The sequence below is a fragment of the Microcebus murinus genome, chromosome 16 (genome assembly GCF_040939455.1).
Source record: "Microcebus murinus isolate Inina chromosome 16, M.murinus_Inina_mat1.0, whole genome shotgun sequence".
NCBI lineage: Eukaryota > Metazoa > Chordata > Mammalia > Primates > Cheirogaleidae > Microcebus > Microcebus murinus.
The window spans coordinates 2893381-2915329 of record NC_134119.1 but is presented as its reverse complement, the minus strand read 5'-3'; the positions used below and the strand labels follow the sequence as shown (position 1 = coordinate 2915329).

The following is a 21949-nucleotide window of genomic DNA, read 5'->3' as shown; positions in this document are numbered from 1 at the left end:
TTTGTGGCTGTTACCCATGGAATCTTTGTTATATTTTTCTGACTGGTTATTATGGGTAAAGAGACTCATTGGTTTGTTGTTATTAACAGGTCATTTGCTGAACTGTCTTCAGTCCCCCAAGAGCTTTTAGCTGATGCACTTCTGTCTCCAGGGAGAGATATTTTTATTTTGGCTCGAAAAACAATCACCCTTGTCTTTATTTTTCCAACACATCGTTTCAGAATATTTAATTACTTTTGATAGAACAATGATAAATACAAAGTTTGTGGGGATTCTAACCTTTTTATAGACATCAATGAAATGCTTCCAGTAGTGTCACTTGAAGACAGTTGTTCTTTACTGTGACAGAAAATGTGCTTTTAATTTGACTTTACTCAGAAATTCATACTGAATGCCATCTGATGCCTTTCTATGCCCACATCCATGTAGAGGGTGGTGATAGGATTTTCCCATTTAACCTCTAATAAAATGCATTATTCCAGTTATTCAAGTGCCTTTGTCAGTAGTTCTTTTACCTTGAACTTTTCTTTATCTCTTTATGCTGATGCAGTTTTCACAGACACATCGTTGATATGTGTGTGTGCCAACAGGAGATATTTTGTCATTTAATAGAAAGTTTAACCCATTTACATCTTTGTCATAATGGACATGATATACTCAATCATCTTGTCATCCTGCTTTCTATGTTCTGTATTTATGCTTCCTTTTTTTCTTGATGGATTATATTGTCTTTGATCATTTTTGATAGTGATTTTGAAGACATGTGTCCTGATTGTAATTTCCATTAATAATTACCTTTGTGGAAGAAAAAAACCCTAAACTACTATTTCTATAATTATCAATTTCAAGAAGAGTAAGCATCCACTGTTTCCCCTTCATATAACACAAGGGATACACTGGGTAAGAATAAAAACAAACAAACAAGAAACAACAACAACAACAAAATATCAAACACAGAATCTACTCCATGTGGCTTAAATAACTATAGGGTTTATTTTTCTAAACTGACAAGAAATCTGGATATAGGCAGCTCTCGGCATTGGTTTAGAGGATTGACAACATTAGAGCTAACATCTTTGCAGATCTTTTCCTCATGCTATAAAATGGCTGCCTCAGCTCCAGGCATCATATTGACATTCAAGGCAGTAAGAGTAACAGAAAGTCTGTGTCAGCTGTTTCTCTCAGGAGTATTATTAACACCTAGAAAACGTCAATTAACATCTCATTGGCCAAAACTCTAGCACATGTCCCTCCCTCTCCCCCCTCCAAACACAGAGAACACTCAGAAAGTGGACATCTCTCCTGTCTGGGTGGTAGAGGCAGAAAGGCAAAAGGAGACCCGGCCTCAGAGGAATTAGCACATTTTTGTTCCTCCTGCTGCAATGCCCTCTGCAGGTACTTTTCTACAAAATGAATATTTTCTTTTACAAATTATAGCATTGCATTATCAGTTAAAATGAAGTTAACATGAAAGATGATTTAACATTTTCCCAGTACATAGTAGGTGGTTAAAAAGCCTTAGTTGAACCATCTTTTTCAGCTTATTTGTGAATCACCTACCTTTGAGTAGCTCTGCTTAAATTGCCAAATTCCATATCCTTTATTATATGATCTCATTTTTATCTGCATTTCATTCCAACATGATTGCCTTTTTTTATTCCAAGTAATAACAAAATACATTTTCTTTCAAATAATTTGCATTGAGTTATCTATAAAAAAAACTCCTTCAATAAAAAACACACATAAATACTGTCACAGCATCAGGAATAAACAAATAGATATCTGTCTTTATGGGTATTGCTCTCTGATGCTATAACGTCTTTGTATTTAGATACTTGGTCTGTCTTTTGGTTAACTCATTTATGGATTTAGAGCATTTCTGATTTAACAGTGATATTTCAAGGGAACTATAGTTGCAGTGTGGCCTGGGCTAGTCTTTTTACTTTCCTCCGACCACTGGCATCATGACTACTTGCATAATGAAATGAATTTTGTTTAAGGCCAGATGTTTCCCTGCAAAGTCTGGTGTGTTTAAATGTATTTATGTTGTAAAGCTTATGCACAGTTGTACGCACAGTTGCAACTTAGACACTAATGCACTGAAAGCTAATTAACAAAACTATCAGAAATTTATGTACCTCTGTGAGGCTTTCAAAAGAACTTGGAGTCAGACTATCCGAGTTCAAATCCTGGGTCTTCCACCATACATGCTCTGTGGCTTGGGCTGCTTAGCCACTCTCTTTGTGCCTTCATTTATACATGTTTATAAATTCATTTATAAAATCAGGTTGGTTCATTCTAGGGTTATTGTGAAGATTAGGAATTATAGGAAAAGGCTCAAAATGCTAAATGAAAATAGTCATTCTAGCCTCGGTGAGTGTCTTCTTTCTTGGCAGTTCTTCAAGTGAATTCTGGTTGAACAACAAAAGTAGAAACTTCCCCTCTAGAGAAATCCCACCGCGCTCAGCTCTGCTCATCCGTGGCCTGCAGCACAGAGCCCGTGTCTTTCCAGTGCTCCGTTTACAGTGCATCCGTACCACGCAGAATGGCCGTGGTGCCCATTGTACTCATCGCCTTGTCTTTGAGAGAACCCTCCTAAGACAGCCTGTCTGGGGAGCTGTGCTGGGTATCTCATGTGCGTGGGCAGTGGACACCTATAAATGCGGTCAGGGACTCCAGGCACCTGCCACTTCTAGGCCTTCCCCCCACCCTGGTCCTTGCGCTGGGAATGCTCTGCCTCCACACGTCCACGAGGCTCTACCCGCCTGCTCTTCTCCGTTCCGTTTAAATGCAGCTCACTGGTGGTGCCTTGGTTGGCCATTTCAGGCCGTTTCCCCCCAGCCCAGCACTCTGTCTCTCCCCACCCAGTTTTATCATCAGCCCCAGCATTTATCAGCACACAGCAGGTGCAGCAGGGATCAACGCGTGGCCTGTTTGCTGTCTCCTGGAGAGTGCGGGCTTGTCCCTTGCATCTGTGTCTTCAGCACCTGGAACAGCGCCTGGCAGGGGCTCGCCCAGTATTCGTGGACTGATTCTTAAAGGACTGAATACAAATATAGTGGCATTGGCCAGTGAGGACTGTGGAGACCAATAGGGTGGCCAAGGCCCCAATTTGCCTGGGACCATGGAGTTCCTCAGGGTGCTAAACCCAGGAACGTCCCAGGCAAGCCCAGATGAGTAGATCACCCTAACGGCAACCCCCAAATGTCCTCAGAGAAACCAAGGTGCTGTGGGAATGAGACCAAGTGGGTCTGGGGACAGGTTAGGGAGGACAGTTGTCCCCAATCTTCTGTTGGTCGGGATGGATTCCAAGCTTCTGTTCTCAGCCACCTGCGTCCCTGCCGTAGATGTCCCATTGCTCACGGCCTATCACATGGCCCAAGATGGCAGTCTCACAGTGGAGGATGAGGGAGGTCACTGTCTTAGCGGAGGAAGAACACAATTTCCAATTTATCTGAGCTGCTTGGAGCCCACACTGCTGTACAGCATTGTTCAGAACTGCTGATGGGGTGGTCTGTGTATTCTCCTTTTCCGCTCTCCCCAAGCTCTCCGCAGCAATTTCTTGGAGCTCTTGGCTTTGCGGGGTGCAGCGCACACCACAGGCTCCCGATGAGATGCAAGAGGCAGAGCAGGTATGGTGGTGGCTCGTGAGGATCACCTCCTTCGAGGACTACCTGCCTCAGGCACAGGGTGATGGCACCATCCCTGCTCTTTGAACCCGTCGGCAGGGAGGAAACACGCCGTGCGGTTGGGGCCCACGTCTGATCCAGAGTGGGAGGGCTCTGGTTCTATTCAGCAGCGGCCTGGGGAACAAGCCTAAGCAAACCTGAGTGGAAATCGTGAAATCACAGAAGACATGTGCAAGGCAAGCCTCTTGCAGGCTTTGAGCAGGGCAGGCACCTGGCAGCTCTTTGAACTGCTTGGCTCGCGGAGATTTGCTTTGGCACCGCTTCTGCCGGAGCACGGCCGCTCCTGGCTCGCCTGCTGGACACGTGTGTCCTGGCTGTGCAGTTTGGCTCCACAACCCAGAAGCAGATTTTCAGATCGTGCAATAATAAAACAAAGCAGCGGCATCAACGCCAGCCCGGGGTCTGCCCTGAGCCATGGCAATGTTTCTGCTGAGCGAGCTGCCCGTCCAAGGCATCTACATCTGCTGTCACCAGCCGGCTCAGGGTGATGGCCAGTCCTGCTCCAGTGACTTCCTCCCATGTCCCCCGAAACATCTGCAGAGTGAAAGGAAGTCTCCAATTATGTGCTCTTTTTTTTTTCTTTCCAAACCAAGACAATGTTCAGTAATTAATGGCACATTTTAAATATGTCAGGGAGATTTGCATTTTTCTCTAAGGAAGGATGAAATGACAGCACATGCGTAATACGGATGCAACCTGGGGCTCCTTCCACACTGGGAGCCGGTAGGTGGACTTGCTAGGAAGGAGGGGGATTATTTGGCCCTGCCGAGAAAAATCCTTTTTGTTCAAGGGGCAAAACAAGTTTTTGACAGAGCGTGCCGCTGCAGAAGCATCTCGGCATGTCCTTTTTTAAAATTTATTTCTCGTCTTTCATTAATGAGATTTGGTTCTAGGAGACTATCTCGTGGAAGAATTAAACCCCTGCCTTGGAAGGCGGATTTCGAGAGTGGGCTGGGATGTGGCGACAGGTGACTCAGCAGCTCACGTTGGGGAGTTCTGCGGCGGAGAATGGAGGCTACCAGGGGACCAGAACGGCTGGGCAGGTGGCGTGCAAAGCGGATAGGGCGTGGACAAGAGACAAACGTGGCACACTCGTGCCAGGGCCCACGGTCCCCTCCCAGGATCTTAGTGCAGAGACTCGGCTAAGAACATGTTCTTTGGAGTCAGACAAACATGAGTTTTAGTCTGACCTGCACCCTCTCTGCAGGCGTGGCCTTGGGCAAGCCTCAGTTTCTCCATCTGTAAAGTGAGCAAGTTTCTGTAGGGTCTCTGAAGAGATCAGATGTAATGATCCATGCAGGGCCCAGGGCATGGCAGCCTGTGTGCAGGGTGGGTCTCAGCACAGCCACCCCTTAGAGCTGCTGTGTCCCCAGGAAGCAGAGTCGCTCTGGGCCCCCCAAGTCTGGAGTCTCCTTCCGGGACCATGGCTTGTTCATGCCTCCCTGCTACTTGGAATCTATGTTTCCCTGCAGATCCATGTCCTTGCCGTGTTCGACGAACTTTAACCCATAGAATATCCACAGTAACGTTATTCCTAATAGCTCAAAAGTGGCAACAATCCAAATACCTGTTAACTGCTGAGTGGATGAACAAAATGTGGTGCATCCGTACAATGGGGTATTATTTGGTGATGAAAAGCAATGAAGTCCTGACACCTTTTACGACATGCAGGAAGCCCAAACGTTATGCTAAGTGACGGAAGCCAGTCACAAAGGTCACACACTGTAGGGTTCCATTCACATGAAATACCAGACTAGGCCAATTCGTAAAGACAGAAAGTAGATTAGTGGTTATCAGGCAATGGCAAAAGCAGGAATGGGGAATGACTGCTTAGGGCCGTGAGATCTCCCAAAATTAGAGTATGGTGATAGTTACGGAATTGTGTAAATACCACAAAAAACATTAAATTGTGTATGTTAGGTAAAGCTTATGTTGTATAAATTATATCTCAAAAAAGCCATTAATGTAATTGATAATGAATACTTGACCTTCAGTGTCTATTTGTATACATAGCATGCAGTGCACACATTTATATACAATGTATACATTTAAGCAAATTGTATATAACATATATTTGTATACATTGTATACATTGGTATATGCTGACTTTTCATCTGGACTGAGGCTGAGGACAGTGCCTTTATATGCTCAGAAACTCCAGATTGATATGTGGGTCCCACCGAGGTGGAGGCCAGTTTTAATTTGTCAACTGCCCAGAAGCAAGATGGAAAGTTACCAAGTACAGACTTGCACTATGACATTCTTATTCAGGGTGGATGAAAGCAGTGGTTCCCAGCACTGATCTCTGGACTGGTGCCATCGAGTAATGAAATATTTAAAAATGATGACTGAGTAATTAATAGTATTCTATCAATGTTAATTTCTTAGTTTGGGCCAATGTACTATGATTTTGTAGGACACTGTCATTGCAGGAAACTAGGGTATATGGGAACTCTAATTTTGCACGTTTAGCACACATGTGTAAATATATAAAATTTTCCACAATAAAAGTTTAATCCATCCCCTTGACCCCCCCCCCAAAAGAACAAACTAACAACAAGGACAAGATAAGGACAAAAATAGTGGCCTTGGCAGAAAACCAAAATAAAGAGCTATTTTTTATTCTAAAATTACAAAATTCCGGTATTGTTGGTCTTAAATATCCCTTTTATGAAGAGGCTTCCATAGAATTTGCATTTATTGTTTCCCAACTTGACAACATACAAGGTGGCAATTCTGTGCCAGTGCTCCGGGGTTGTCACAGGTGTCATCGGGCTCTGTCTGCTGTTCTCTCTTCCCCTGCAGGGGTGGGGTTTCTAAGGGGTTCTGTCTGCGTGTGTCCTGGAGGCCCCAGGGAGCCTGAGCCCGGGGCCCGCACAGGTGACCTCACACAGGTGACCTCCCTCTGCTGGGCACCGGACTCCTCCCTCCCTCCTTTGCCTGATGTCCCAGCCCTGCCGGCGTTCGCTGGGATGACCTTCCAGTGCCTGCCCTTGGATTCCTAGCCTTGGTCTGCTCCCGGGACACCCAAATTAAGGTATCTGAGGCTTGCAAAGCCCAAAATATGGGACTATAGACTAAAGATAAGACGGAAATGCGGGCTGATGTGTAATTCCTGGGAGAGCTGTTGGCATAGACTGGACATGGTGCTAGACCCTGTAGATTGGTATTAGATTCTTAGGGCTGTCATAGCAAAGTTTCAAAAAAACCGAGAGCATGAAATGAAATGAAAATGAAAGTTTGTTCTCTCACAGTTCTGGAGGCCAGAAGCTCAAAGCCAAGGTGCTGGCAGGCCCGGCTCTCTCGGAGGCTCTGGGAGAGGTCGGGATCCTTCCCTGTCTATCCCAGCTTCCAGCGACAATTGGCGACCATCTGTGGCTTTCCCGGGCTTGCAGCTGTGTCACTTCAGTCTCTGCTTCTGTGGCTGCACAGCATCCTGTCAGGGTCTCTCTGGGCTTCTCCTCTTCTTATAAAGACACCAGTTGTGTTGGATGAAGGCCCACGCTACTGGAGTAGGCCCTCATCGTACCCTAACTCATGACACCTGCACCAGCCCTAGCTCCAAGTAGGGTCCCATTCTGAGGTTCCGGGAAGCACATGGATTTCTATCAAAGCCAGTACGAGATGCACAGAGGAAGACGAGGGGACACGACCCTGCCTTGGGAGCGTGTGGACAGATAGGTGTGTGTCCTTGTGTCTATGTGCGTGTGCACGCACAGGTCTCAACTAAACGAACACGCGGGTCAACTGAGACTTACAGAGAGAAAGGCTTTCTAAAACAGGACACTCTGAGCTCACACAGGAGTAAAGCTGGCCCGACCTGGGGAGGGGAGGAGAGAAAATTAGAGAACCCAGGTGGGGGCAAGACTTGGAGGCTGAGCAGGTGCTCCCCTCCTGGCTGAGGCTGGAGCTCTGTCCTCCTGGGCTGTGCATTGCAAGCATTTTAAAGGCCCCGGGGGGCTGGGAGAGACACGGAGAGACAAGGGGCAGAAGGAGGAGGTCACACGGGCTTAGCAATGAGGTGGGCGGGGGATGGAGAGAAACTCAATTTAGTGACCTGCAGACAGCAAGATCAGCAAGACCTTTGAGGAGCTCCTGGGAGACACGTCCCCATCCCCACTCCCACCGCACCTGGTGGACGGACTTGGTTCTATGGGGTCCAGGGAGGACCCACAGGCACCTGGGGCTGCTAACCGAGGCTTGGGGTCAGGGCGCCCCGCTGCTTCTGTTTTGGGTGAGTTCAGAGAAAAAATGTCCAGAGTGGAGGTAGGGGGAGAGGGAGCGGGGAGAAAAGGGAGAGAGACAAGGAGAGAGTGAGATGGAGAGAGAGAGAGGAGGTGAGGTGGGGACCAGCTATCCAGACAAAGGAGGGGGAGAGAACTGGGGAGAGGGGGGAGAGAGATGAGAGAGATGGAGAGAGAGAGAGGCAAGAGGGAGAAGAGAGATTTCTTTCAGGAAAGCAGAGTGCTCCCCCCACCTGCTTGCTCCCTCTCTGGAACATTCCCTGAGGTCCCCTAATGCACTTGACTCGCTTTGCTTACCAAAGCCCACACTTGCTGGCGGAAACCCGCATCAGTGGTTTCACCCAGGAAACCCGCGTGCAGCATTCGGCTCCCAACAATAAGTGCCGTAAGTGACAGCATCTGGAACCCCCTTGCTGAAAGGGCTGTCTGACAACCCATTCCCCCGAAGACGCTGAGATTGATTGCCCGGGAAAGGCCCCGACACCGCACAGAAGCCCCGTTCCTGGGGCGAACCGTATAACTCACCACCGCACCACAGCCACGGTGCACGGGGCGCTGGGTTTGGGGCTCTCTGGGAAGCGTTAGATATGAAATTACTTTGCATGATGCAGCCCAGACGTTAAGAGTGCAGTGCTGGGGACTACATGATTCAGTGAGAAAATATAAATGGAAAATTACTGGAGCTGAAATTTTATTGCAAAGTTATTTATCTTTGTTATTACTTTCTGAATCCTTTTGTGCTTTTTGTTCGCGGCGAGGGATAGAGGCACTCTTACTTACACTTTAAGCAGAGATTAGGAGGGAAAAGTGTTCCTCGCTGCACCACAAAATACCAGATTAAGTCTCGGCCCAGGCCTGTGATTTCTCTCATTACAGTAAAATGTCTAGAAATTGAAATAATAACAATAGGAAGAAGTTGTGCAGTGCTTTCCACAGACGGCTCACGTGGCTTCCTGTGGATGCCATTTAGCATTTCTTGTTGGGATAATCATGGTAAAAATAGGGCTCCAATGGAGACGTGCCCGGGATTTCATACGTGTGAAGCTGCCAGTGTGTGACACGGGTACTCTGGGCCACTTCTGAGAGAAGACGGAGCCGGTGACGTAGCCGAGTCAGACCAACAACGTAGCACCAAATTAATAATAGAATTAAACGTCCTTTCCTCTTCCAAAGAGTACTATAACTTTATTGTTGCCTACCTTCTCTTATTTGATTTTTTTAAAAAAAACCTTGAATATATTTTTATTAAATGGAAAACTAATTTTGTTCATAAAATAAAAATAAATATAAAAATATGTGCATATGTAAACATGCACATTTTAAAGTTTTCAGAAAGGTTTATGTTTATTACATTCATTCATCATGCAAAAACAAATTGCTGCCTTAGAGAAAAAAGAAGCAAGGGCTTTCCTTTTTTAAATCCTCTTTTTTCTTTTTTTTTTTTTTTGGTTTTTATGGTAATACTCAAGGGTGCTGGGAGGGTGTCGCTGTCCTGATAAAAGAGTTCAGGGCTCTTCAGGGTGAGGACTGTGGACAGGAGCACCCAGCACAGGCCCTTGGGAGCTAGTGGGAAGAGGCCAAATGCGAGTTCTCGGCCCCCACCTGGACCTGCGTGGCAGGGCCCGGGGATCTGTGTTGTAACAGGTGGGCTCAGTGCTCCGATGCTAAATGCTAATTCCTCTTAGATACAGAGGCCATTTCACGTCACCGTAGGGTGGACGCTAAGCTGCCGTGTTTGGAGTCCAGTCGCTTGGGTTCAAACCCATCCCTTGACGCGGTGAGATCAGGCAGGTTGCTTCTCCACTCGCCCCTCGACAGTGGTAATGAACCCCCCTTGCAGGGCCGTGCAGGTGGCCGGTATGCTGGAGAGAGTGCCTGGTGCACCTGCTCATTCGTCCTTTGCCCCAAAGGCTCCTCCCTTGGGGATAAACTCCTCCGGACCACCCCGCCCAGCCGGGCAGATCTGACGGGCCCTGGGGGAATAACAAAGAGTATTTTTCACACATGGGCACCTCTAGTCCAGGGATGCCTGACTGGGGAGTGAGCTCTAAAGCCTCAGAGATTAGATAAAGCTCGAGGTGGGCTGGGGGAAGGGCGGACCACAGCGCCAGGCAAGGGAGCGGGGAGAAGCCGTGCACGTTTGCGGGGGCGGGAGGACTGGCTGCGGCGGCCTGCGTGCTCCAGACGGGGCCGCAGTGAGACGTCTGCCCCACACGCTCCCACAGAACCTCACAGTCAGGGCTCACGTCCCTCCCCGTGGATCTGGTGGGCTTTGGTGACGGCCTCGTTGGGTAGAAGAGGCGGGAGTGACGCTGAGAGCTTCTAGGACAGGTTCTGACCCCCCCCCCCTCCAAACATACGCCCCTTTTGCAGCCCCGAGGAAATGGAGACACTGAACCATAAAATATTAGTTTTTGGCACTAATTGTCCCAGGTCATTTTTAGAGGGAAGTAATCTCAATTTAAGATGTGTTGAAGAGTTTTAGATGGCTTTTCTTTCAGAATCTTAATTCTTGGGATTTCCTTTCTTTCTTTCTTTCTTTCTTTCTTTCTTTCTTTCTTTCTTTCTTTCTTTCTTTCTTTCTTTCTTTCTTTCTTTTTTCTTTTTCATTTTTTTGAGACAGAGTCTCACTCTGTCACCCAGGCTAGAGTATAGTGGCATCAGCCTAGCTCACAGCAACCTCCAACTCCTGGGGTCAAGCGATCCTCCTGCCTCAGCCTCCCGAGTAGCTGGGACTGCAGGTATGCACCACCATGTCCAGCTAAAATTTTTTTTCTATTTTTAGTTGCCTGGCTAATTTCTTTCTATTTTTAGTAGAGACAGGGTCTCTTCTTGCCTCTTGAGTCTGGTCTGGAACTCCTGACCTCAAGTGATCCTCCCGCCTCAGCCTCCCAGAGTGCTAGGATTACAGTCATGAGCCTCCGTGCCCGGCCATTCTTGGGATTTTTAACTGATAATGTTTGGAGACAAAGGGCCTTGTTTTTGTGCTGTTGAATAACTGGTACTCGTGTGAACACACACGCTCATACATGTGTTTTATACATATCTACCTTCTTCCAGAAGGAAGAGAGAAAAGGAAAGGATACTCTTGCTCCATTGCCCAAGTTTTTTGATATTGCTTTATTATTATTGATTTTTAAAATGCCTAAAATTTTGTTGGGCCTTTGCCCCATCTTTTCGTGTGGGGTCAGCCACAGTCTTCACACTCTGCTGGGAGAGTTCCCTAGATTCTGTGGACGGCACCTGGCAAAATCCATTGTCTTCCCTGTCTTTTCATCTAGCTCTTTAGAGTAGGCTCAAGTTTTTATTTATTAACACATCTTTATAAAAGAATTTTCTCCTTCCATCCTGCCCCTAAAAGACATTTCTTTATCTTGCAATTTCATAAATTTCTGGTTCTGCTTACTAATAATAGCAATGAAGCATAGTAATTGATCCACATGTTGAAAATGTACCATATGCCAAGTCTTTTCTCTGTGCATGGCTCGTCTCCCTAGTTCCTTTCGGAGGTCCTTCACTAGGTCCGGGACGAGGCTCACCATCCTCCTCCTCCCCACTGCGGGAGAGCCGTGACTCAGACAGTTCCATCAGTACACACCACGGGGAAGGGACGGGACCCAGCAGGTCCTGGGGCGGCTGAGTGGCTGAGCTGACTCAGAGCCGGCGTCATTCCCAGGGAGAGCCTGTGTCCCTCACCTCTGGCAAAGCTTCTCCCAGCGCAGCCCGGAGCTTCTGGGAAGAATTGTTAAGACACACACGTGGGGACCCATCCTGGATGTTCCAACTCAGCTGGGGTGGGACTGCGATCAGCCTCTCTACCCAGGCCTCAGGTGATGCTGACGCTGCCGGCCCAGGGACCACGTTCTGGAGCCACGGCCCCTGCGCTGTTGCCTTCGCTGGTGGGTCCCCGAGCTGAGCTCCCGGCTGCGGGCACCCGGGCAAGGGCGAGTGTTTGTTTATGGTGACGTGTTAGCATTGCAGGGGGTGGGCAGTGAGGAGGCTGGCTGTTGCTCTCTGTTGCTGAACAAAATGTTGCTAAGCTGTGGATTTTCTCAGCGGGAAATGACTGAAATCTGAATCAAATTATCCCAATAATCAATCAATCAATGGGTAAAAATATTGGCCTAATATTCAGGAAGGACTAGAGGCTGAATCTCTCTTTCCCACCCCTGCCCCAGTTCTGTCCTGTGTCCTCCTTCCCTCTCTGGGCTCTTCGTGGGCTGGTCTTGTTCCCTCTCTCCACGGGGGCTCCTAGCCTGAGACAGGGCGGCCAGCAGGCAGCTCGGGCCCTGTGAGGCTGCCCTCCCTGGGGGGTCTGATGGATGCATGTCGGGGGGCTCTGAAAGACCAGGCCTTGGGCTCGCACCTGCCTCGGGGGTGCTGGTGTGGGTGGAGGGAGGGTCTGTTCCCAGGAAAGAGGAAGAGGCCTGTCTTTTTGGAAAGACAAAATGCAGAAAGATCATATCCTGGGTTGGCCTGGTCCAATGTAACCACGTGAGCCCTTGAAAGCAGAAGGAGAAGGTGGGAGAGTGGCCGGAGTGCTGAGACGGAAGAGGAGAGAGGAGAGAGGAGAGACTCCCCCAGCACTCTGGCTGTGAAGACAGGAGGGGGCTCACGCCCGGTGCACCGCGGCTTCTGCAGGCTGGGAAGGGGCTGGGCTGACCGCCAGCTGGGAGAGGAGGCCTCGGTCCCACAGCAGCCAGGAGCTGCATTCTGCCGACAGCGTGGAGGAGGAAGGAAACAGATTCTCCCGTGGAGCCTCCAGAAAGGAAGACAGCCCTGGGAACACTTCCATTTTAGCCCTGTGAGACCTGGGCCAGCCTTCTGACCTCCACCAGCGAGGACAGTGCTGTGGTCCCCGACCCCAGGGCGGCAGACCAGTCCTGTCCGTGGCCTGTGCGGAGCCGGGCTGCACAGCAGGATGCGAGCGGCCGGGGAGGGAGCGAAGTTTCACCTGTATCCGCAGCCGCTCCCCTTGGCTCACACCACCGCCTGAGCTCCCTCCTGTCAGGTCAGCAGTGGCCTCAGACTCTCACAGGAGCGAACCCTATATTGTAAACTGCACGTACGGGGCATCCAGGTTGTGGCTCCTTATGAGAATCGAATGCCAGATGACCCGAGGTGGAGTTCAGGTGGTGATTCCCACCTCCCCCCACTTCCATGTCTTCCCTGAAGCCAGTCCCTGGTGCCCCAAAGGTTGGGGACCGCTGGGATAGTGAGCTGGTCTTGTTTCAGCCACCGAGTTTGTGGTAGTTTGTTACGGCAGCAAGAGAAAACTAAGGTAGAACACAAGACCCAACCTGTAGCAAATCAAGAGCACGGGCTGTGTTGCCAATTCTGACTAACGGCCACGATCGCAGGGTCAGTTACTCTCCCCCAGGATCAGTTTCTTTGCCTTTAAATTAGGAAAAGATTGGGAGGCTGAAGCCAGAGGCCAGGAGTTTGAGACCGGCCTGAACAACATAGAGAGAGACCTCGTCTATGCAAATAAGAGTAAGAATAAAAAATTAGCCGGGCATGGTGGCACACGCCTGTAGTCCCAGCTACTCAGGAGGCTGAGGCGGGAGGATGGCTTGAGCCCGGAAGTTCAAGGCTGCAGTGAGCTGTGATTGTGCTAGTGTACTCCAGCCTGGGTGGCGGAGTGAGATCCTGTCTCAAGAAAGAAAGAAATAAAAGAAACAGAAGTAACAAGAAGTAACAACACAACCAACCTCATGGGATAGCGTTGGATGCTAAGTGTCAAAAATCATTGGATAATGAAGAAGAACAGAGGAGGAAAAAGAAAGAAAAGAGGCTTCTTTGATAGCTTTTAGACTTTTTAAAAAAATAGATAAACTGGGTCAAAAAGAAATATAGCTTGAATATATGTTGCAGACTAATTCAGTTTTGAAGTCTTTGAGGGCTTTTATATTTTCATCTCCATAAAAGTGTAGAGTGCTGAAAATACTCCCAAATACATTAAAATTTCATTAGAAGGTAATGTACAAGGCCACACCTTATTTTTCTTGAAAGACAAGGGATGTGAGGGGGAGGAAAAAAGAAACACATCATTTCAAACTTCCACTTCAAATACATCCATTTTGTGACATTTAAGATAGCAATGAGATCCACACGCCTCAGCTATAGAGTCACAGAAAGTTGAAAACCAAGCACATTAACACCGCATTATTTCTGTATTAAAAAGGTTAACCTTGTAGGTGTCCACAGGTACATGTTTTCCACTTCGTACGGCTAGAAGCACGGTTTCTTTCCCTTTCACACAAAACATGTGTTACCCAGTTCTTCTATTCTTGCTCTATTTCCCTGTCTCATAGGGCAGACAGAGAAGCTTGGCATCTTGGGGTTGGAGTCCCATCTCCAGCACCTGCCAGGCTTGGCCACGGGCTGGTCACAGCCTCGCTCGCCTCCGTGCCTGCACCTGTAGCAGGAGAACAGCAGCTGGCAGCCGTGGCGCCCGCGTCTGGCCCAGGCCGGTGGTTTTCAATTCTGGTGTCTTACAAGTTAGCTGCAGTTCAGGGTCTCTGGGTCTTACCGGACTGTCCCTTCCTTCTCAGCTCCGGGTGCTCTGCCCGTCCATCTGGGGCTGCTGTCCTAGAAGTGTGTGCATGTCAAGCTCTTTACCATCCTGCCCTGCCCCCGCCCTCCCACGCCCTGGATGTGCAGGGATGAGTGTTTGCCCTCAAATGCTTCAGCAGGGCGAGAGTCACAAATGCAGCTGTGGCTTCCTTCTCTGCTCATTGGGTTATCCACACAAAGCCACTTTTAACTCAGGATTACAATAGCAATGATTATTGCAATTGAATTGCAACTCAAGGCATCTCACGGTGTTTCAGTGGTTATTTTTATCCTGCCGTTTTCAATGTCGTTATTAATAATAACGAGTAAGGGTTACATGCATCACCCGTGCCCACCAGCTTCAAATCGTCTGTAGCAGAAGCAGGAAGGCGGGCGCTCTCGGGGGACAGAGGGACTCTAGAGGTCCCCTCGTCTGTGGGCTGCACGTCCTTAGTGACCTCCTTCTCAGCTTCTGTTTGACCCCTGAACTGTGCCCCCTGCCACTTCCACCTGTGCTCCGGCTCTGAGAAAGGCTCGGTGCAGAGGTGCCACCGGGCTGTCGGGAGGTCCCGTCTGCAGTGACATTGGCCAGCCCTTCAGGTGGGCTAGAAGCGATACTGAAATACACATATACGGAAAATCTGGCAAAACGTTAAAAATGGGTGAATCTGGGTAAGAGATATATTGGAGCTATTTGTACTGTTCTTGCAAACTCTTTGGTTAAAAAAAGTTTGAATATACGTTGTAGTGGTAACTCAGTGAGGCCTGGAACAGCGCCCACACGTGTGCACATGCACGACATGGTCCCCCTGCGGGTAAAGGACCCACCCCAGCCTGCGTCTGCCACCCCCAGCTCAGTCCGTCCACGATCGCCCACCTCGGGCCACGCCGGTGTTCTGGTCCGTCTACTCTGGACCCTGCTGTGGGACCCACACTTGAAACAGTAGGTTGTTATTTCTCTCCGTCTGCATCATCTTAACCCGCCTGGCCTCATTTGCCGTGAGCTACTCTAAAGCTGACCCTTGGCGAGTTCCCAGGGCCCCTCCAGATGAATCATGCATGTGCCACAGTGCTTACATTTTAAGCCGGATTCTCCCAAACATGCTCTCCAAATCGGATGAAAATTCACCCAGTCGTTTTTTGCATGAGGTTGTGACAGAAACTTAATTTTCCTGGTTGCGTGAGCTGGACAGGCAGGGCGAGCGAGGGGTGTGGGAGGGTGGGAGGCCCAGATTCCCACCCCTACCCTGAAGCCGGTATCCGAGGGTGGAAGTGTGGGGCCTGGGGGCCCCTTTCTTTAGAGAGGTGGGTGGACGTGAGGCCGACCTTGTCCCCGGACCCGGCAACGCTGCCCCGAGGCACCTTTATATTAGAAAATGACAGGAAATGGAACTGCACCGGGCAAGCAAAGTGCCCTGTCCACTGTAATCAAGTCAGGTGCAAAGCATGAGAAATGAGCGGGCCCCGTGGTGTCGCTGGGTCTTCCTTTCTCAGTGTGTCCTTGCAGCTGAGGTCAGGGAGGGGCTGGCCCCTGTTGGACAAAGTCTTTGTGCCAGGGGGGAATCTGCCCACCCCCACCCAGGGGGAAGGGCGCTCCTCCCAGGTTTGGAGTGGCTGCAGCCGCAGGAAGTGGGGCGGGCGGTGCAGGGTACCGCAGACAGGGAAAATGAAAACAGAACAAAGACACTCGCAGGAGTTCATAAATACGCCGACCGGGTGTCCTCTCTGCGGTCCATTCTCTGCAAGGAGGCGCTTCTCGGGAGAGCACTGTGCTTGAGCCGGTTGGCGTAAACTTGTGCCCGACAGTGCAGGGGAAAGGCGAGCAGGGCCCGGCCTCCATGTAATAGGTTCTTAAAATTTTAATAACGTTCCTTTTAATTTGTGAAGTCAATATTTTCCTCCCTCTGTGCTGGGAAAGGCCATGCCGTGCGGGGCCACTTAGGGCCCTGCCCTTGCCGGGAGGGTCTCAGCCTCTGTGTCTCATTCACCTGCGCCCTGGCAGACTCACCAGGAGCCGCCGTAGACTCTGCTCCTGCCTGGTGACCCTTCTCCTTCCCCAGCCACTCGGCTGCTCAGCAGATGTTCCGGAGCGGCTGGAGCTGTGAGCAAATGGCAAAGCCCTTCCTGGGGGGCTCACGTTCCAGCCCCAGACAGACGTGGAACCCGGGAGCCCGCAGCCACCTGGGGCGTGCCGTGGGATCCCAGCTATGACAAATGCTTTGGGTTCAACCCCAGCAACAGGAGAAGTGGGTTTGGAGCCAGGGCAGTGACGTGGTCAGAGCTGTGTTTGGCGAGGAAGCTCTGGCTGCTGAGCAGAGCTGGAGCCTGGGGTCAAGGGCACAAGTGCAGGCACTGGGCCAGGGGGAGCAGGTCAGCCAAGGGACCAGAATGGCCCCACTGGGACTCAGCCTTGGTGTTCCCTGGTGACCATCCGTCCAGACCGCTCTGCAAGGAGGTGTGCCCCTCCCACTCCCCCGAGTGGTGGCAGGAATGGAGAGAGTGGGCGATGTCAGCTCTGTGGAGTGCTGCTGACGAGAGGTGCCACCTCCGTCCGAGAAGTGTCAGACCCCGAATGGCCGCAGCACTGAGAAACCCTCGGCTAGATGCGGGATGAATGCTGGGCGTGTCTGCCTCATTCGAGCCTTGTGAGAACCCTGTTCCTAATTATGGTCCTCGTTTTGCAGTTGAGGGAGCTGAGACCCAAGAGGCTGGGCTTTTGTTCCAGGGGGCACAGCAGGTGAGTGGCTGAGCTGGGATTTGAACCCAGGTCTGCCTGACTCTGGAGTCTGTGCTTTTAACTGATGCAGAAAGGCGAAACACTCCCTGACGGTGCTCGGCACACAGTAGGCGTTCAGCACATGTCTGGGGGACGGTGAATAAAGAAACTTCTTATTTTGCAAGTTCTTCAGAATCTGCCAAATGCTGCTTCCCGCCCCCCTCTGCTGCTGCAAGTGCCGGCCGTCCCCGTGGTTGCTCAGTCTCTGCACAGTCCCTGCAAACATGCACGTGAGCAGCAGCACCGTGCCCTGTGACTCATCAGAACAAACCCTCAGCACCAGCAAGCCAGGGCTTGCAGCCAACCCAGCGTTAGAGCCCGGGAAAGTGAGGGTCAGTAGCAGGTGAGCCGCTCAGTGAGCAAGACATGGGCGTGGACGAGGTGGGATTCCAAACCTGACAAAGGCCCTCTGGTTGGTGAACTGTCCCCCCTTTCTCATGAGAAGCCAGCAAGCAGCCAACGGTTCACAGCAGGGGGGTTTCTGGACCACATTGCATGGTAGGTGGCTCCCTGACGCCTCACTACACCTCGAATCCTAGTGTGTGTGTGTGTGTGTGTGTGTGTGTGTGTGTGTGTGTGTGTGTCCTGTCTGAGCTTATTACTATTTGTATGAGTGCAATTTGGCTCAGCATGCGCTTGCTTTCACCCATGTGCACGTGCTCTGACGCATCACCTCCATGGTGAACCCAGGGGCGCCCCCACCGGGGTATTGTGGGACCCAGTGGTGAGGTCCTTGGGTGTGGTTCCCAATCCCGGCAAACCCAGGAGGCCACACCCCGGGGACTGGAGGGTCCAGTGGTGGAACCTGCATCCGGCAGACTCCACAGAGGAAAGGCTGAGCACTCAGCCGTCAGCGTCATCTCCGGCACGAGGCTCTCGGTCAAAAGATCTGTGAATACCGCAGCAGAAGTCTTCCTTAACATCGTGAGCTGGAAAAGTGGGAAGGTGGGTGAAGAGTTAATTCACTGAAACAAGGCGAGGTGCCACTGATCAGCGGAAATGTGGAAATCGAGGCCACTGTTGTTAGACCCCCTCTTCTTAGCCGAGTGCACTCCTCTTCCTGTTGCCGATGAGAACCCTAGAACGTTCCGCCCCTCTTCAGGACCACCAGGACCGCGGATAAGGAGGTGATGAGGATTTTCTGCAGCGATGGAAATGAAACCCCAACCGGTCTATTTTTACCACGTCGACTGTGAGTTCGCCTGACCCATAATTGCAATGTTCCTGCTCATCTTGCCTCTACGCCTTCACCTATTGATTTGATCTGGGAGGAAAATATGCGGCGGCGTTATTTAGAGTCAACCTACCTCCGAGCGTGGGTTTGGGGAGCGGGGAGGGGGAAGGTCGCTGAGCAGAATTTTAACCAAAGGTTAGTAGTCTCCACCTGCTCAGTGACCGATCCAGTACTCCTGTCCTGAGGGCAGAAATTCACACAATGCATTTCCATTAAAAATTACCCTCTAATCAACTTCCTTTTACTGAGAGCCATGTGAGGGGCAGGAGGACAGGACGTGCTTGCCAAGGTCGTTGAGATCCTGGAATCTTGCCGGGACAGGGCCCGATCTTTGGAGCAAAGTCTCCGTTGTGCATGGTGACACACACGCTCTTGTGCCCTTTCTTTCTTTCTTCTTCTTCTTTTTTTTTACCTGGAGTCTATTTGCACATCTCACCATTTCCCTGCTTAGGTCTAAAAGGCAAGACTGGGAAAGGGCCAGGTGGTCCCTGAATGCTCTCCTCCTCCTCCTCCTCCTCCCCGCCTCCCCCACAACAGAGGTGCCGGCTTCAGTCCAGACCTTTTAGTGGTCAGAGATAACCAGGGGTGACAGCCACTTACTCTGGCATTCCCACGTGACTGGTGTGTGTGTGGGGGGGAGGGGTGTCTGCATATTTGAAAAAGTATTTGCTTTAAATATCACAACGCTCGACTCCTACGAATTACAGCCCTGTCCCCGGAAGACCAGGCCGCCTGCTGAGGCGGATCGGCAGCTCCATCATGAGATTCGGGAGTCAGTGTGGACCTTGCAGTGACCCTGAATCCCGGAGCTTAGATTACACTCAGTCTTCCTGCAAGGCTCGCCCGCGTGCCATGCCCACGTGCCCCGGCGTGACCCGTGGAGGAAGAAACAAGACCTCTGGGTTGCTGTGGCTAAGAATTCATGTTACCGAGAAAATCCATGCGTGCAATATAAACCGCTGGCGTTTCAGAGGACAAAAGCCAGGGTTAAGCCTGGGTTCTGACCTGCCTACTAAAACATACGGCGGTAACGAGGAAAGATGTGATGCCTTGGTGAAAGAAAACACATACATAAGAGCACAGGAATGGCCTAAAAGCTAGACTTTGGATGCCAAGGATTGTGGCCACTTTGTCCTCTCTCTCTCTGTGTCTCTGTCCTCTCTCTCTTTTTCTGTCCTCTCCGCCTGCTTCTCTCTGCCTCTCGGTCTCTCGCTCCCCTGAATATCTGTCCATTTTCTTTATCCTTCTGAAATGTTTCCTTTGCTTTTCCACCTGGCTCGTGGTTCTCAGCTGTAGACAACAGAATCCATTCTAGCTGCTTGCTAATTTCAACGTAAAGGGGACTCCTCAAAGGACCTTGGGGAGCTCGCCGACTCCCTAGGAAAGCCGGTGACGTGGCGGCAGTGGGGTCTCCTCTCCCTGGGGCACAAACCCTCTCTGGCCTGTTTGCACAGGGCCCGCAGCTGCCCCTGCTGTCTCTGGAGCCTAACACGGGGCAGGTTAGTGCTGTCTGGAGCCCCGGCCAGGTGTCCCTGCAATTAGGACAGACACGTGACCTGGGCCTCATGCGCCATAAGGACGATGAGGACGTGCCCTGTCCTCATCTGTGGCCAGGGCTGTGGAGCAAGGTGCAGAGACATGGCAGGAAGGAGCCCAGGCAGCCTGTGGCAGACGGCTGTCCTCCATCTCGTGACTTTTGCCGTGTGCAGTGCCCTAGAGCGTCAGGTCCCTTCCCTCCTTGGGGACGGTTCTGGAGGAAAGCTGGGGCCAAACTGAGCCCGCAGACGAATGCGTCGCAGTAGTTGTGCTAGGAGGGAAAGCCAGCAAGGGCGCTGGTCATCAGTGTGGGCAGCTCTTCCCCAGAGCCTGCAGAGGTGACGTGGAATTGGGGTGGGAGCCAGGGGAAGGACTGGGGGCAGGCCCCGGAGGCCGGCGGGGTCTCTGGAGGCAGCCTGGGGTCCATCTGGCTGGGCTGCCTGTGCCGGACACTACCGATGGCATTGCAGGGGCGGGGCCCGTGCCTGGGCTCAAGCCTGTGGGGTGAAGCCTGGACATGCTGGTGACCTCTGTGGTCATGGCAAAGCGTTTGAGCCCTGCCATCCAGAACCTGAGTTCCAGAGCTCGCCCCCCACCCATGAGCAGTGTGAACTTGGGCATATTGGCCTCTCTTGTCCTGAGCTTTCTCCGCAGTAGCACGGGTTGATGTTAGACCGGTTCCACAGGATTGGAGGTGACACACACATGGTGCCCAGCACAGGGCCTGGTACACAGCAGGTGCTCTGTAAATGCTTAGCTGTTATAATGGACTGACAGTGCTTAGCAGCAACATTGCCGAAAGAAAGCCAGATTGTTCCTTAGTCACCAGTCCGTACACGGGGCAAGGGTAGAAAAGCACTTCACATTTGAGTTTTGGGGTCTCTGCTCATTTTGTCTCAATTTTCTTTGTTAATCCTGTTGGCTACGACTTGTTGAGTGTTTAGTATGTTCTAGCACTTTCCACAGAGCATCTATTTAATCCTGAGCTCCCTGTGAATCCCCTCACCTTTGTGAGTGTGTGTGTTTGTGTGTGTAGAAGTTATCACAGAGTTTAAGTGACTTGTTTAACGCCACATGGCTATGGAGCGGTGTTGCTGGGACTCAAACCCAAATCTACCTGGCTCCAAGCTCTAAGCTCCCTCTCCTGCCTCATGGCAGGTGACTTGGTGTCACTGAGGTTGGGGCGTCTAAAGTGTCCCGGGCTTCTGCAGCCTTCTTCCTAGATCTCTTGGGGAGTTTCTGCAACCGACAGGGGGTAAGGGTGGTGGCACTCGACAGTCGCCTCCGGCGGGAGGGCCCTGTTTATCCACTTCTGCTATCTGATAAAGGGCGTGCGTGATGTCCGCCCAGAGCCTGCCTGGAAATAATGCCAAAAGGAAGCAATTTCTTGCACATCTGGCCATCCCCGAAAGTACAGGGAACTGAGTTTTTGGGGATTCTCAAAAACTGCCTGCCCAATCCATTTTTATTTGCTTTATGTTCATTTTAAAATTTTCTCCTATCTCCATAATCTTTTACCCCATGTGACAAGATTCTCATCTACTTGTCTGTTTAATGTGCGGATGCTCCCTGCAGAAGCCGTTCTCTGTGGTTACTTACAGGCGGGTTCATTAGCCCTCGCCAGGCAGCCGTCTCTGCACCCACCATTATTGTAGGTTTTAGATTTAACCCTGCTGTGGTCATGGGTGTTAGGATAATTTTATCAAGATTTCCTCTCTCTTGTGTTATTATTTGCTTTTTTGGTTGCTTTATTAAAGTTTAAAATATCTTATTAAAATCAGTTCTTTTCTTGTGACAAAAGTGTCACTTTTCCAACTTTGTCCTAAAAACTTGTGGGCCAAACTCCTAAAAGGGCCTCACTGGGGGAGAGGGGCAGGCGGGGCGGGGGGCTGGGGGGTTGCCAAGGGACGGTCTC

At 50.6% G+C, this 21949-nt stretch overlaps 1 long non-coding RNA gene across 1 annotated transcript; it reads left to right on the top strand.

The window, feature by feature from the left end:
• Positions 1 to 17617: 17617 nt before the first annotated feature.
• Positions 17618 to 21741, top strand: LOC142861144 (uncharacterized). Its single transcript, XR_012912523.1, has 3 exons — positions 17618 to 17762; positions 18367 to 18456; positions 19206 to 21741. It is a non-coding gene; the product is annotated as an uncharacterized LOC142861144 (long non-coding RNA).
• Positions 21742 to 21949: the final 208 nt, after the last annotated feature.